At 42.2% G+C, this 17,775-nt stretch overlaps 1 long non-coding RNA gene across 1 annotated transcript in view; it reads right to left on the minus strand.

Annotated features, from left to right (window-relative positions):
- LOC110301132 overlaps positions 1–420 on the minus strand; it is a 2,182-nt gene extending 1,762 nt beyond the window's left edge. The window contains exon 1 of the long non-coding RNA XR_002378685.1: positions 186–420. This is a non-coding gene — a long non-coding RNA (uncharacterized LOC110301132). The remainder of the gene's footprint in view (positions 1–185) is intronic.
- Positions 421–17,775: the final 17,355 nt, after the last annotated feature.

Consider the following 17,775-nt stretch of genomic DNA (forward strand, 5'->3'; position numbering starts at 1 on the left):
TGTCTCTGCCCTGGTGGCCTGCCCAGCCATGTACTGGCGGGCAATGGCCGACCTGTTTTTATCTCGTGGAGACTCTCTGGCCAGGAGCTCCTGAAATGTCTCCATCCAGCTCGCTAAGTTCCCACTGGCGGCTCGCTACCCGGCCAGCCCCATGCTTCAAAACCCCCACAACCTTTGTGGTTCACCTCAGGCAAACCCAAGCTTTGCCGCCATACCTTTCTCTCTTGAACCCAGACGAGCAGCCATGTTAAGGGAAACACAGCACAAACTTAGTTCAGAAGCAACAGTAACTCAATCACTGAGCACAACAACTGAAATCCTAATTTTGTAAGCCTTATTAAGTCTAACTCCTCTGGTAATTACATCTTGTCCTCCCGTTATCCTTGTCCAAAAAATCCTAAATCTCTCCTGCTTCCGTCTTCCTCCATTCAACACGGAGGTCCCTCCTACTCGCCCAGTGATTGGCTCCTTCATTCATTAGGGGTTTGGTTCACAAGAACAGCACCAGGCCCATCAACAACAGAAAATTATTTTCAAGAATGGAAGGGTAGGAAGAGATAGGGGGTGGGCTTCTGTTTTCAATATTCAGTTACCTGCAACTATTTTAAATTATGAAAATGCATTCTAGAGTAAATTCAAACACCAGTATATCCCACCTGTGTAAGAATAGAGACGCCAAGATTCTATGTCATTCCATAATGATCTCTAAACACACATGAAGGAAGTGCCCTTGCTTCTTCACCGCTGCCTAATAGCATAACTCCATGGGACTCACTATCAGTTCCCAGGGATAACCCTTTCAAATTTCTTCTGTTCTTGATCTTCAGTGGCAGGGGATAAGGGACCTTCAGTTGACCATGAGTGCAGGGTAAAGCAAAAGCAAGACTCTGATCCCACCTACACTCCCATCTCCAAGTCTGGCCATGCTCACACCTAACTGTTCCAAACAGTTAATGAGAAATCTCCAACTCAGTAGAGCTTCTAAGAGCAGAGCAGACTGCAAGCTCAACAGTGGATGAGACTGTGCATGAGACAGAATTGGCTGCTGGGAGACAGGAAGACACTGCTATCTTCAGTCTACCTCCTCTCTCTCATCTTTCCCCCTTGATAAGAATGTCAATCAAGAAAGTAACTGTAGAAGACCCACCCAGTCCTGGCTTTTGTGGTGTCCAACCCATGCCAATATTTGCACCCACTGAGAAAGTGTGCTATACTGAAGCTACCCAGGAAAACAGAGATGAAAAATGCCAGGGGAGTTCTGCAATGGATTGTGATGAGAAAACCATCAAAGGAGACAAAATGATTGTGTGTTTTGTCATAAGAGAGTTGGTCTAATGGGGCAGAAGAGCTGGCTCAGCAGGTAAGAAAACTTGTTGCTCTTGCAGAGGACCCAAGGTCAGATCCCAGCACCCACACTGGGCCTCTCTCAACGACCTATAAACACAACCTCAGGATCTGACACCTTCTTCTGGCCTCTGAAGATACTCACACATACTCATAAAAAATATATTTAAATAAATATTTAAACACAGATAGCACATCCTAAAGCCAAACTTCAATGTCTTACAAATCTGATTCCCAACCAGCATGGTTTGGCATAGACGCCTGAGGGAGAGAGAATGAAGCCTTATAGAAGCAATGACTGAAGCTGAGAGACACTTGTATAGCAAGGAGGCCAGCCAAAGGATCTGCTCCATCCTGCTTGTGACAAAAGCCGTGCAGAAGCTCCAGCGCTCTCACCAATATTCCCTATTTAATTTAATTATTTAATTATAACTCTTTTTTTTTTTTAATTCTTGGCTTTGTCCTGCTCCCTACCTTGCCTTTGCTGGAATGATTCAGGGCAACATAAAGGGATAATTTAGTTTATATAGCAAAAAAGAAAATCTAAAGAGATTAAAAACTAAAAGAAATAAATTATAAGAAGCAGCCATTAGAGGCCCTTCAAAAGGATAACACGATTTCAACTTCCCTCTCTCGCTCACTCCTCTCCACTTCTCCTCCTGAGTATGCCTGCGTGTCTATATATTTATACAGGTTTTTTTATTATTATTATTTAGTTAATATGAATTACAGACCTCACACGTCCTCCCTTCTAAATCCAAAATGAGGAAGCTTTCTCTTTTCTCTTGCTCCGTTTTTTTTTTTCCTGCTCACCCCCCTCACTACCACGATTTACATTCTCAATGTAATGTATTAAAAAGTTGACAGGGACGAGCGGATTCACACGATGTCTGCTAAGAAACCCAATTTCCATGATGAATTGCCCGGAGCCCCTGAATCACAAACCATTTTTTCCGCTGCTCAGAAGTTGAGGGTTTTTTTTTCCCTCCTTCTTCTTCTCCTTTTTTTTTTTTTTTTTAAATCTTCTTTAAGCCTCTCTCCTAATCTCCGACTAGAAGAGATGGGTGAAAGGATTTTTTTTCCCCTAAACTAAGGAAGGCATTAGCATCTTACTGTTGTGCATCAGATGTGAAAATGCAAGGTTAGTAATATTTCAAATCAGCCGTGGTCTAAACCCCTTGATAAGTGAGTATGTGCCGTCTCTCTGTCTCTCTGTCTCTCTGTCTCTCTGTCTCTCTGTCTCTCTCTCTCTCTCTCTCTCTCTCTCTCTCTCTCTCTCTGTCTGTCTCCTCCTCCCTCCTCTCCTCCCCATCCCCAGTTTTAGTGTGAGTCATAAGAAGGAGCTTGGGGTTGGGGGAGAAGAGGAAAATTGAGACCAGAGAGAATCTTCACAGATCTATCCATCTCTCTTTGCGAGTCACAGAATTTCAACTAAGATGGCCACTTTCCTAGACTTGACTCAATCTGTAGGTAGGTCAAGACTTTGGCAGCAATACTGTCCATACTTGACAGCAAGACTGTCCATTTGGGCTGCATCTGATGCCTCCAGCTAGCAGCAAAGCATTTCCTTCCCCCAGGAGAAGCCATCCGGGACTGCCCATCGTGAGAGAGCCACCTGAGCTCCTATAGAGAATTTAGGAATTTGAGGATAAACCAAGCTCTCACAGACATTTGGAACTTGGGGTTTCCTGACTCCCTGAAGTTTCAGCTGATTGCCTTTGGGTACATTCCCTCATGAGCTAATAGGGTGCTACATCCACTTGGGAAGAACTGACCTAGAGGTCCACCTAAACACCCTGGCATCTCCCAAAACACGGTCTCCTATAACTCTTATACCAGCAGACAAAACACAGATAAAGCAATTATTTTTTTAGAAAATCATCATAGTCAAAGAGCTAGTGGGATGGCTCCACTGTTAAGAGTAATGGTCGCTGTTGTGGAGGACCTGAGTTCAATTCCCAGCAAATGCATGGCAGCTTATGACCGTCTATAATTCCAGTTCCAAAAAGAGCCAACATATTCTTCTGACTTCCATGAACACATGGTACACATACATACATGCAATCAAAACATTCATATACATAAATAAGTAAATCCTTTATTAAAAAAGAATTAATATAGTCAACACTAAAAGGGGCAGGGAGCTGAAAAATGCCAAAGCACTTGAAGATGATACCGAGGTACAGAAAATAAAGAGTCTGTGCACTCAAATCTCAAGCCACAAATCCAAATTAGACTCAGGAAGGCTGAGTTTCTCTTTAATGAAAACTTAAAATTCAGGAATCCAGAGAGTTTCTAACCATCTAAGAGAGACCATGCTGTGGCCTAGAGTATTAAGAATCTCCATTTTGAAACTGAAGAACAGAACTCAAGTGAGCTACAGCCATGATGGAAGTAACTGAGATGGAGACAACTCCAAGTTTGTCCTGCATGGATAGCAATTCTGGGTTCACCTGTGAGCTGTCCCAGGAGCTGCTACAAAAGCAATTTAAGACAGACCCTAACCCTAACAAGGAGACTCTGGAGGTCTTGGCTAATGTACTCAAACTGACAAAAGGAGGCATCAGGATTTGGTTCCTGTATATAAGAGGTGAGATGGAGTTCAAGCAATTGTCTGAGGCCCACACATCTGAGCTGGAGTCAAGGGAACATACACTTTAGTCTCACTTTGTCAGAAGCTATGGGTCAAACTTTGGCCTAAGAATTAGTTTAATGTACTTCCAGCACAAGGATTGGAAAAAGTTCTACCAAGAACCCATAGGTTCTACCAAGCAGAACCCCAAGGAGTACTCCCAAAATAACCCTGGACTCCCCTAAGCTTTGGAAGCCTTGAAGAGGCTCACACTGTCTTCAGGGTACCAAAGCAGAGATGGCACGTCACAGGATTTTTGACTCCCTAGCGCATTTACTCTATGCTCTTTTTGTTAATGTTTTTCAACTTCCTTGTTGGGTTTTATGTCTATTAATGGTATATTAATAATAAACCTAGCTATTCCTAAGAGGAATAAAAAAAGAATCTCCATCTTGTGGGTGAAGGCTTAAACTGAAGGCTTAAAAGAGAGAAGGACTGGTCCAGCTATAAAGTGAAGGCTTAAAAGAGAGAAGGACTGGTCCAGCTATAAAGTGAGAGATGGAATCTAGCCATTGGGGAATAGGCCTTCCTTCTCATTATCATTTGCATTAGTCAGCTGTCCATTAATGTGACCAAATGACTAAGAAAAACAACCATATCCCCAATGCTCACCTCTGAACCTTGCTGCCTTTGAGGAAAGCAGTCAGCACAATGTGAGGACATTTCAGACCAAAGCTATGGTGTTTTCCCAGATTGGCTTTAGCAAGAGGACCTAATGGTCATTTGACTGAAAAGTCCTCAATGGGACTTGACTCAGGGATAACAGGAAGTCATCATGGTTCAGGGTCCCCATCACTCAAGGAAGATAAAGAGTGAGACTGGCCTGAGCAGAGATCCTTTCTCATGTGTAGGAACATCTCTGGTAAACAGGGATCCTGTATCATTTGTAGGAATATCTCTTGGGCCTGTCACTCATTTACCTCCACAAGTAATCCTTAGAAACTCATTATTTCTACACTCCCTCCATCCCTTGTCACAAACAACTTGATTTGAAAATGGACCAAAATTCCCAACAGGCACTTCCCCAAAGAAGATGGAAAGATAGCAGGTAAGCACAGGAAAAGATCTCCATCGTGTGTCATGGGGAAAAGGAAACCAAAACGGCATCTAAATGCCCTTATCAGAGAGACCAAGACAAAGTACCAGCACCACTAAATGCTGAGTGCAGAATAATGGGGACTCTCAGTTATGGTCACTGGGAATTCAAGACTAGGAAGAAGGGACAGCCACACCAGCACTGATATAAGGTTGACCAGTTGGTCTGGCTTGGTTTGTTGTTTTGTTAGCACTGGGGATTGAATCCAGAGCCTCCCACATGCTAGCCAAGTGATCTGCCACTGTGCTACATTACCCAACCCTGACTCCGGAAATTTCTTACAGAATTAAACATGCCCTTACTATGACATTACAGTATTCACTCAAGTGGGCTGAAAACATACATCCAAACAGACTCCAAAATACAGGCGTCTGGAGCTTTCCAAAGAAAATTTTCTTTAGAGACGGGATGACAGTTGATCTTGTTGTCAACTTGATGGGATCTTGAGTCAACTAAGAGACATGCCTATGGAAGAACTCACTTGAGGAAAAAGATCTTCCCTCTGAGTGGGCAGTGGCTTCCAGTGCCGGTGGCCAAGATAGAAAGAGGTCTGAAGGAAAAACACCTTTTAAAATATTTATTTAGTTATATAAAACTATTTTAATTTTAAGTATATTTTGATCCTATTTTTCTCTCCTCCAAGTCCTTCCAGATCCTTCCCATCCTTCTCACCCAACTTAAGTTCTTTCTCAAAGAAAGAACAAAAACTCAACACACAATACCACAGGGTTGTTGGTTTTTTTTTTAATTAAGATAGTTTGAAAAAAATGATAAATCATACTGGCAGTAAAAGAAGATATTAATGATAATAATAATGATGATATCCCTTGGACTTGAAGCTAACTTCTGAATATGACAGTTGAAGGCCTTTTCAAACCCCTTAAAGGAAAAAGCTACAATCCAGAAATCTATATACAACAAGCAAATATATGAGATGAAAACTGGTCAAGATATACGAGCATTGATTGTATAAGGAAGTGACAGTGCTGCCTATCAGGATTAGAAACAAAAGGCATTTGATTAGGTTGTAACAATATTTTTAAGCAGTGTTATAATACATAGAGCTAGAAAGTTTAAGTCCCTTAACTTTGAGTCTTATCATTTAAACCTTCATGTCATGATTTCCAAAGTAACTCCTGAAAATTATAAAGAGAACATAAGACATCCAAGATAATCAGAAGAAACAAGATTATAACAATAAACATAAGGAAGGAGAAACAGACATGAAGTTGGCATAGAAAATACATTTCATAAAACATTCCTGCATGGAGCATGGTGGTGCATGCCATGAACTCTATACCCACAGGGGAAGCTGATACAGGAGGATGCTGAAGTCATGCTTGGCTTTCCACAACAAATCCTTCCCTAGTGGGGAAAAACCGCAAAAGTGCCAGCTCTTACAATGACTATGAGCAATAACACCTCCATCAAAGAAAATGAGAGAGATGGCTCAGGGGTTAAAAGCACTTTCTGCTCTTCCAGGGGTCCTGAGTTCGATTTCCAGCAACCACATGGTGGCTCACAACCATCTGTAATGGGATCCAATGCCCTCTTCATTTGGTGCATCTGAAGACAGCTACAGTGTACTCATATACACTGGAAATGTAAATGAAGAAAATACCTTTAAAAAAAAATATATATATAAGCAGCAAGGTTTAAGTGAAGGGTTAACTATGAATTTAAGAAAAAGGCTGTGCCTAGGAGGCAGAGTCAGGGCTTGAATTTACCTACTGTGGTCATGTGACACACTTAGCTCCCTCCTACCATTCCTGTCAGCCTTGTACCCAGATACAACACAGCCCCAGAAATTCAGGCTGGAGATATAGTCCCCTACTTTGTGAAAACTGTGGTCTGCAGAAGAGAGGCCACCACCCAGCCAAGGCATCAACACTGTCCAGACCTAACACAAAGAGGCCTTGTGACTTTAGTGAACTCTAAAGCCAAAGGATCCACAGCACAGAACATTGCAAAGGTAGACCTTAAAGCAGAAAAGAAAGAACAGCCCACCTTTGAAATCTTGGAAAACTGATAACAGAACAGAAAAAGTAAAATATAAGTCGCTTTGAGAAAAAAATAAAAAGTCTTACATTGACTGTTTCCATCACTGTGTGCATAAAAAAAGGGGGGAGGCATAAAGAACTGGGGGAGCAAATGAAGAATTCCTCAGTTCCTATATCTAGTATTATATTTCAGATAAAAACAAAACAAAAGTCACATAGGTCAAGTGTCCTCTGTGTCAATTCCAGACTCTGCATTTATGACTGAAACCACCTCATGGTTATACATCTATCCCAGTCTGGGCTGCCTTCATTCAAGTTCCCAGGCACAGCAATTCACACAAGGTGTGCTCAAGGCAAGGAAACTATTAGCTAAAAAAAGCTATCAAATATTGTATTCTTTCAAGTATATATATTTGGCATATGCAATATCAAATGCCTTCTCGTCGAAACTCACAATTCCTCCTATTAAGGACATTAGATGCTACAGTGAACAAAAAGAAGAAACTGTAAGTAATTCATTGCTAACATTTTTCACTCCCCTTTCAACTTCTGTACCTGGCTTTTAGACTTCAAAATAATATGCTTTTCAAAAGCAGTAAGAATCACATTCTTGAAATTTTTATAAACAGATACATGATTCCTGGAGTTCTTTGCCAACTATGCTTAAAGAATCATATGTAAGTATTAATAGTGTAGATAGTTACAGGATTAAACAGCTGTTACAGAGTTATTTAAGAATAAAGATTTGTATAGCTATAAAAAGATAAAACAAAGATGGAATTTGAGTCAAAAATTATTCCTACGAGTAGACATTGTCTTCATAGAAAATAAGATTCGATTGTGAGAAAAATAAACAATTTTAAATGTATATACATTTAATAACCCGACTTAATGTAGAACACAAAGCCTGAGATCATACATGAAACAAAACTACAACCACAGCAACAGCAGCATCTTGCCCAGGGACTGACAGAATCCACTGATAAAGATCAGAAAGGAGATAAAGGATTTGAAAAACACTATTAACCAAATGGGCTTCTAGAGAACACTGTCTGACAACCACAGGACATGTGGTTTTCTGCAAATACATTTGGGGCGGGGGAGATGCTATTTGTAAAGCAAGGAGATATGAAAAAAAAAATCTGAGATCAGACTCGATCCCTGTATGAAGCACCATCTATCCAGAAACTATACTAAGGTAGCAGGAGTTACATCAATAATAATAAATACTGGTTTAGCAAAATAGAACTCCCAATATGGAGACTCCTCAAGAATCTAAAAATAGATTTACCCTGCAACCCAACTATACTAGTCCTTGGAATATGCCCAAAGTACTAGATATCCTATACTTGAGATACTTGCTCAGCCATGCTAATTAACAATCTATTCACAATAACATGGAACTAGAAATAGTTTATATGTCTAACAACTGATGAGTGGGTAATGAAAGTGTGGTGCACATTTACAGTAAAATTCTATTCAGCTGTAAAGAAAAATGAAATTAACAGGTAAATGAGTGGCACTGGAGAATATTATAGTCAGAGAGGTAACCTAAACCCAGAAATACAAACTCTGTATGTTCTCATTTATTTGTGGACCCAAAGCTTTAGGTTTGAGTGTAATTTAGGTGCTAATGAAGGGGAAAAAAAGAGTTTGGGGAAGGGGCTTAATTAGAGAGATGAGAGAAGGTTAATTCAGAGGGAGAAAGAGGGAGAAAGAATAAAAAACACCAAGGATATTTGAAAAAAACCATAGGAAAACATGTTATTTTATAAGCTTCCTTTAAGACACATGACAGGCAGACAGACAGACAGACAGACAGACAGACAGACAGACAGACAGACAACAATAGAATTATAATGCAGTTACTCTATATGACAAGATAAAGCAGGATCCAGAAGTCATAGACTACCTAACAAAACCCCAGTGCCAGGCAAGGATTAATTCCCTTCAAGATGTTGGTCAGGAGAGGCCCAAGAGACACCCAAAATGAGGCATACAGTCTCTTTTCATTGCTCTTGGTTGCCTGCTAGAATCTAACAATAAGACCCTATTACTAAAGACACTACAAATTTCGGTCACAGGGCATGGGGAGACAAGCTGCTTCTGACTTGGAAGTCTCTTCCCTGAGGTCTAATTCTCACAGTGTTGGAAGGAAGTTGCCTAGAAATCTGCCAAGGGAGAAAAGTTATCAGCAACCCCATTCATCCATCTGTAAACCCTGAGAACCAGAAATAAGAGAACTAGCAAGAGATCCCATTGGTGCAATCTTGGCACCTGTTACTCAGAAGCAACCAACAGCTGCTTAACGGGACCTGAAGCCTGATCATTTGGTGGGAACTTGTGCATAGCTATAAACCAAGCCAAGACCTATGAGTGAAGAGATCATAGGTCTTAGAGGAAACAAGAGTATCAAAGTAACATTGTTTCCAACTGCCTTTTAAATAAATATCCTTACGTGTAGGTGCTGTTCTCACCCCTCAACAAAGAAGATTCATTTTGCAGGAGATGGAGACTATTAGATCCCCAACCTGTCAGACTGCAGAGACTAAGTGACAGTGAGATGCCCATCCCCAAATGGAATATCTACAGTACACCTATAGCGCAAGAAACATCTCAGAAAACAGGGCAGTAAGATTGTAAGCACCTGAGGACCAGGACAATAGTATCAAAGTAACATTGGATTCTGCTGCAAGATGTTTCTTCTGAACAGGATGAGGATGTGACTACCATAAAGTTTTAGCATTGTGGCTGCCTACTCCAGACCTGCTAAAACCACATCAACTGACAAGCCAATATGGATGCAGGAAAAGTTCACAAGACCCTACCCCTAGATGAACTGCTGCAGGCATCAATGAATGTTGAAGGAGAGAAAATCGATGTTTAAGAGTTTCAGAGGTCTTTCTTTCTTTCTTCCTTCCTTCCTTCCTTTATTTATTACTTCCTTCCTTCCTTTATTTCTCTTTTTCTTTTTTGCCTCAATTCTGATACTGCGGGATGAACCCTAAACACAGGCAAATAAGGGTAACACCTACTAGATTAAATAGGTTTTGTGTGTGTGTGAGAGAGAGAGAGAGACAGAGACAGAGAGAGAGAGACCACCAAATATAAAAGAGCTGTTGAATTTGATGGAAGCTATTGAAGAGGAGAGAAGGGTGGAAAGAATGCAAATATGTTGTACTCATGTATGAGAATCTCATATTAAAAATAAGGATAGGACTGGAGAGATGGCTCAGAGGTTAAGAGTCCTGACTACTCTTCCAGAGGTCCTGATTTCAATTCCTAGCAACCATCTGTAATGGGATCCGGTGATCTCTTCCGCTATGTCTGAAGACAGCTACAATGTACTTATATACATAAAATAAATAAATAAATCTTTTTTAAAAAATAAGAGTAAAAATACTGTTTTGGAGACTGTATTACTTTGAAGTGCCAATTTAAAGCTTACACAGATATTGTGAAAATACAAACAAAATGCCATTGTTTTGCAACTTAACCAATACAAATGTGAGCTGAGGGCAAGAGGATGTTCTGAAATCGCTGAGACTCTTTCATTGTATTGCTGTTTCAAACTCTTTATACTCAAGACAGTTCCTTGCTGCATCTACCCAGGATGGCTTGACCTCAATTTTTTGTCAGAAATTATTCTGCGCACCAGAATATGCAAACAAAAACTGTTCGTGATCATCAGAAACTTGGAATAACCTTAATATCCAACAACAAGAGAATATTCATACAGTGCAGAGTACAGTCATGTGATGGAACACATGGTCAGCCTCCAGAATAGAACTCTCATTTCTTTATTACACAGAAGGCAATTTCTCTATGTGCCTTTTTGTCTGTTCTTATTTATTATTCAACCCCTTATAGTTGTGATCTCTATTCTATCTATTTATAGCACCTAGCCTGGTGCCTGAGAAATGGTAGGCACACAGAACTCATGAATGAATGAATGAATGATGCCTGTAATGAGTGGTTTCTGCTGAGCCCAGACTACCTGAGAGCCACTCCACCACTCTGAGGTCACTCTGTTGTGATCTTTAATGTACATTTTTTTGTTTGTTTCATTCTCAAAGGCAACCCTATTTTTCTCATTTCCAAAATTTGGAGGACTATTGACTGAATGCCCAAATACTGACAATATCACTATTAGAGTGGTTGATATATTTATTGATCTACTCTGAATTTAATGGACCCAATAATGATTATTAGAATTTTATTGAGTGAGTCTTTTTTGCAGGCAAATATTCTTTGAGTCCCACGGGTAACCTCTTCAACATTAACCTAGGAATATGAAGTGGGCACTAGTATTATTATCAGATAAGGGAAACTGAGGCACAAACCATAACTTTTCAAAAATACATACAACTGGGTCCATGGTAGAATTGGATTCAAAGCCACAGAGCACAGTGTGTTACACTGCATCAAGTACTCGAAGCTGAAAATGAGAGCTTAATTAATTGCAATTCACACTGTGGATCGGCTGAGAGGCTGAGCAGCTCAGTCTAGGTTGCATGGCGAAGGAAGATGGTGCTGATGGGCCCCACATGGGGCCTGGGAAGCCAGGCTTCAGAAAGTCAGTGCCCATGTGGGCTTCAATAAAGAACCCTTCAGATCCCGCCCTTTTCCTGTGCTGGGTAATCACAGGATTTACCTGAAGGAGCCAGGATTGTGTCTCTTGTGATCCTGGCTGGGGGCTCAGAGCACCCGTTGCTACTGGAGTCATCTATAATTAGAGGATTAGGCCATCTCACATTTGGGCTGACTGCAGGCATCCTTGACAAGCATCAGTCTTACTGATGGATACGGATGTCTCTGTGGTTGTGGCTCCACGTAGAGAGGGGTAGGACTTCAGAAAAGCAGGACAGGGAAATAAGCTGCAGAGACCTTTCAGGCTTTCTCTTCTCTCCGACTGCTCCGGTTTTATGCCCCTTTTTGAACATTTCATGCACCAGAGATCTGTAGCCACCCCCCTTTTCTTCCTCTGCCATTCTGCAGATGGGCTGCAGCCCTTCCTGCACTGCACTGGATTATCAAGCCAGGGACAATGTTAATTCGTACGAGGGGTTTGTCTGGCGCAGGGATTTCTTCCAAAGCCAGTTCTTTTTGCCAGCTTCTCTTTAGACATCAGTTTCTAAGCTGGGTTGACATACGCAGTCTATATTCGGCACAGTCCTGAGAAGAACTGCTCTTAGATATTTAGCCATCCATCAGTCTTTCTGGCCTCCCTTATGGTCAGTCACTGGAATACTATTAAATGATTGCATGCTCCTGGCAGAAACATCAAATGAAATAAAGCATACTAAAGAGAACCTGAGACTCCTCTGTGAGACCACCCACACCCGAGAGAGGAACCCTGCTATTAGCTTGGTGCCTATACTCACAAGGCACTTAAAGTTTGATAGAAAGATGACTATTAACATATTCTAAAATACTGTTTCTACTCTTTGATAATTTTATGGGGGGGGGGGGTCCATGTGCTCTACCCAGATAGAGTCATGCATAGGCAAAAAGCTCTTAAAATGCTGGTCTGCAGCCGCTCTTTCCCCTCGGTGTTGGACAGCAGCATGTGGTAATAGCAGGCAGGTAGGAGCAGTTGCAAGTTGGCATGGTCTAATGTTCCAGTGTTCCTGTCCCACACAGACCTGTGGTATTGAGGTGCTGAACCCTTGGAACATCCAGTGCCCTTGCAGGATCCTTCCACTGACTCTCTTCTCTCCTTGAAACTTGCTTCTATTGCCCTGCTTTCCTGCCCTGGTCACTCTAGAATTACTAAGACGGACTTTCAATTGTTGTTGGCTTCTGGAAGGACTAGAGGTACCTGCCTTTAGTGGGGCAGTATTAGGCAGTCAGAGCTCCCACAAGACCATTTTCTCAGATGTAGAAACCCCCTCCTACCAGGGCAGAGTCCTTGAGGTCACATAAGCTCCTGGCGAGATCAGCAGGTGGTCTGCAGCAGTCACACCATATAGAGCTCCCAAATGGATCCAGGCCTGGGGAGGAGAAGGGGACGGAGGAAGGACATCCAACCCTCCAGTTGTCAAGTGGACTTTGCCAGTGCCTTGAGACTGGAAGCCAAGACCCAGGCCCTAAAATTCAGGGCAACTGACAGCAGAGCTGCCCAGGAGCTGATCACCAAGTAATCGGGCACCAACCACTGAGCCTGCCTCCAAGGCAAGGGCTGTTTCCACTATTAAAATGGAGTTGCTGACATTGTGCCGCAGGCTGAGAAATACAGTCTGGGCTGTCCCAGAGACCAGCATGAAGGAAATGAGATGACGCCTTGGGACAGTGCCAGGTGGTATCGGAATCCAGGGATGCCGGCAGGGGGCGCCAGTCGGTGTCAGAGCCCCACAGCACCCAGAAGTCACCAGTGGTCTGCATGGCACTTACACGATCTGTTCCACATCTCACTTCTGTCATTATCCCATGCTCACTGCCAATCTCCTGTCTCTCTGAGATTCCATCGCAGTCAGTAGCAAAGAAAGTAGGCAAGGAAAGGCCATGCCAAAGAGGTCATTATTGGACCAAACTCCTCAACACTGGAAGCTAACACTGGGCAGCAGTGTCTCCTAGCAAATGCTCTAAGGAAGCCTGAGCAGCCAGCCTATTTCTACAGCTCAAGATGGTGTGGGCTGGGCATGGGGGAGTACTCGGTTACCACAGCATTCAAGAGTCAGAAGGAGGTAGATCTCTGAGAGTTTAAGGCCAATCTGGGCATACATAGTAAGACTTTTTTTCAAAACCACCAAGCAAACAAGAAGGGATGTTTGGATCAATTACAGTGACTTGGACAAATTGACCTTCATTTTGAGCCAATCAGGTTTGTGGTTTGCACCAATCATAACCCTCCTATTCATAGTTGTCCCTCCACCACCGGAAATGCGCCTCCAGGGGCTGAGTGAGGACGGTCCATGGAGGCTTGTAACAGGAAAAAAACAAAACAAAACAAAACAAAACAACAACAACAACAAAAAAAAAAACAAAAGCAACTTGTTGCACATTGTTTCCAACCCTGACACAACTTTGCTACCTTTATTAACCTGGGAAACCAGCTGCAGTCTTCTGGAGAGTTCTCTCAAGGCATCAGTGGGGTTTCTAGGCAGCTGGAGCCGGCATGAGGGTTCTATGACTGTGTATCTGAGAAAGCTCAGGAAGCAAGAGACAGCCCAAGAGCTGCCCATTAGTCAAACTGCCCAATCTTACCTACTCACTACAGAAGAATGAGTTTCAGGACGGTGACTTAAATCAAACTTAACAGATTTGATAACGCCAACAGTGACTTAACAGGAGTCACTCTAACGCCAATGGTGATTTTTGACAAGTTTGAATGACGCTTTAACAATGCTGTATACCTGCCCTGTACACTGGGAAGGGTGGGTCCTCCTCATCTGCCATAACACTGTGGATGTTGCCACATGTCTGCATAATTGGAGTGACTTCTCCTCATTAACGGCTACAGTGTTTCATAGTTCAAGGGTCAGGGGGAATCCCACTGGAGCATAGAGAATCACCTTTCAGATAAAAGCTGGGTTTTCTTCCACATGCCTTTCCCACTTGGCAGCTCCTCAAATTCTGTAATTTAGTAAGTCCAGGCAAGTTAGCTTCCTAAATTCACCCAAAAGCCCCCTCTTTTTATTTCTACTACCACACTGTAGTCTAGGTCACTGGCTCAACCCATGTAAAGTCTACAGACATCCAAACTAGCATCTCTGAGCAGATCGCCAAGGCAGACAGACAGCCCCTTGTGCTTACAAGCGTTGTGGTTCCTTTCCTTTGCTCTTGCAATGTGAGCATGCCTTCATGTTAACCCCGTGAGGCCCTCGTGACAAGGTTCCCACTGATAGAGAAGATCAGGCACACTTCCGGAGGTTCTGCCAGATCCAGAAGGCCATGCACACTTAAAGCTCTCATAATTACCATTCCTTTTCTCTCCAAAACTGTAGTGATGTTACATCACCATCAGTGGCAATTGAACGCCAAATGAGAATACAGTTTTGTAGCTTCACCACCATCCCCACTATTGTATACAGAAAGAAAGAAAGAGAAAACCCTCAGAGCCTAAATATTGATTTAACTGACATTATGTCTTTACATCCATAAAATAATATAACTTGAGGCGGTTTCAAATTAATTCAGGAAATGCGGCGGCAGCGGCAGCTCTGCCAGCCATGGAAGTACTCAAAGACTCGGTTGGGAGGTAATTACAAACCATGGCTTCTCGGACCTCCCACGGACCTGCAAGTGGGCGTGTCTGCTTCCATACTGAGCCTTGCAATTTCAGTATCTCTAGGGCAGCCAGCTGGAGGCAACCGTGGGGTTTGGAGAAAGATGTCCCTGGATGCTTCTTTATTTAATCTAGAAGAGCATTTGCTGTCCTTTACCTTGCTTTAACTCTTCGATGAGTCATTCTGAGACACCATTCCCCCAACCTCCCAACCATGTCTCCAGAGTTAACTCTGATTAAACTCAGCAGATTGTGAGGTCTCTGGTCTGAGAATGGAGCCACGTAATCCAGATGAGGCTCTGTTTCATCAAGTAATCTAGATTCTGTTTAATCTGGATCCTTGGTTCAGCTTCAACGTCCCTAAATCCAATCTTCCAGAGTTTGTTCTTTCTTTTTCATCTTGTATGTATGGGGTATGTATACATTTTCATATGTGTGCAGGCAGGCAGGCAGGCATGTGTACATGTGTGTGGTTGCGTGTGTATGCATGGGTGTCTGCCTGTATGTGTGCATGCATGAGTGTGTGCCTACATGGGTGCATATGTGTGTGCATGCATGTATGCACTCAAGCACGCATGGATGTACCCATAAATGTGAAAGTAGAGGCCCAAAGTTGACATGAATGTCCTCTTCATTTTCCAGTCCATTTACTAAGACAGGATCTCTCACTGAACCTGCAACTCACCAAGTCTAAGTGACCTCGCTCACCAAACACTGAATTAAGTACCAGAAGATCAGCCAAGGAAAGACAGGCATGATCTTCGCTTTTACACTGTAGCACAGAGCAAGGTCTGGAGGGAACAGGGCCTAAGACATAGCGTCTGGCTTCCTAAAGAGCACAGTTCTGTCCACATTCAACATCAGATCCTCATCTAAAAGGGGTCCTGAGTTACGTACGCAGAGTCTATGCTCGGCTCCCCAGAGATAACATCCCACTCTCTCAATTTCGAGACTTTAGTTCTCAAGAGAGCGCTGCTCTTTTTTCCTCTGCTTTTAAATTATTTTCCCAGTTCCTATGGTTGATTATATTATTGACCTCAATTTGTCACCTCCCCTTGAATTTATGCCCTTCCCTTAGTGACTTAACTCCTACTGGAAGATCGTAAATTTAGTCATGTGACTTCTCTTGGCCAATGTGCTATAAGCAAGCATAGCATCAGCAGAAACACTGACTGCTTTTGTGGGCAAACTCTCATGATAGGGACATCTCTCAAAAGATGGCGATACTTTACATGATTAAGGGGAACCTGTCCCTAGAGGGAGCTATCACAAATGGGGTGCTGTTACTACAGACAGAGCTGTCACACTTTCTGCATCTAATTGGGAAAGCTACTGTCTCTCCCTTCACACTTTCTCTCTCCAACTAACAGTGCATGACTTTCTAGACTCTTCCTTGAAGCGTAATGGGGGTCAACATTGCTTGAGAGCACCAAGTTTGCATTTTAAGCATGACTCTGGGTTTTATATCTTTGTGTGTGTGTGTGTGTGTGTGTGTGTGTGTGTGTGTGTGTGTGTGTGTGTGTGTGATATCATGGACAGGTATGTGTTTACCAGCCAAGCCATTTCTCCAGCCCACCACTCTGGATTTTGTTAGTTATGTGACCTTGAACTTTAGGGTAATTGAAGATCTCCGACAGTCATTTTCTTCATTGGGAAAATTAAGCGTTACCTATTTCAAATGAGTCAAATGATCCGTGTGATTATCTTACTCTGAACTCAGATGTGGCATTCCACATAGGTTGTGGAATGTCTATTGCTTCAATGTTGTTTATAATTGTCATTAATGTGTGGGATTTATTTCTTATTTTTCTTTATAGATGTAAACTTGTACACAGTTATGGGTTTCATGTGTATTTTCATTAAAGTTCATCTTATTCTTTGACCATCTCAAATACCCTCCTCTTCCTCTCCCTCCCACAAGACTCCTTCCTTCCCCAGAAAGCCAAACTTTTACTGTCAGGCCATTATTTATAGCATGTCATATATATTTATGGAGATATGTTATATATAAAATCATTTTTATGTATCTAAGTAAAATCTAGGAAACACATGTAAGAGGAAACTTGTGCAATATTCGCCTTTCTGCAGCATATTTCTTTCACTTGATGTGAGAATCTCCAGTTACATCAACAAATGCCAAGATTTCTATCTTTACGGCTGAGTAAAGCTCCACTTTCTATTGTATATATGTGTGAGTGTGTGTGTGTGTGTGTGTTCATCTTCTTTATCATTCATCCACTGATGGACACCCAGTCATAACTTGACTATTGTGAATAGTTCAGAAATTAACATGGATGTGCAATGATCTCTATGGTGCACTGACCTAGACTCCTTCAAGTGTAGATAGAGCTGGGCCAGGTGGGTCCTATAATTATTCTATTTTTTTATTTGTTTGTTGAGGAGCCTCCAGAGTTACCAGACTAATTTACATTCCCCAAGAACAGCATATAAAGGTTTCTTTTCCCTCACATCTTTA

Source organism: Mus caroli, chromosome 9 (genome assembly GCF_900094665.2).
Source record: "Mus caroli chromosome 9, CAROLI_EIJ_v1.1, whole genome shotgun sequence".
Taxonomy (NCBI): Eukaryota; Metazoa; Chordata; class Mammalia; order Rodentia; family Muridae; genus Mus; species Mus caroli.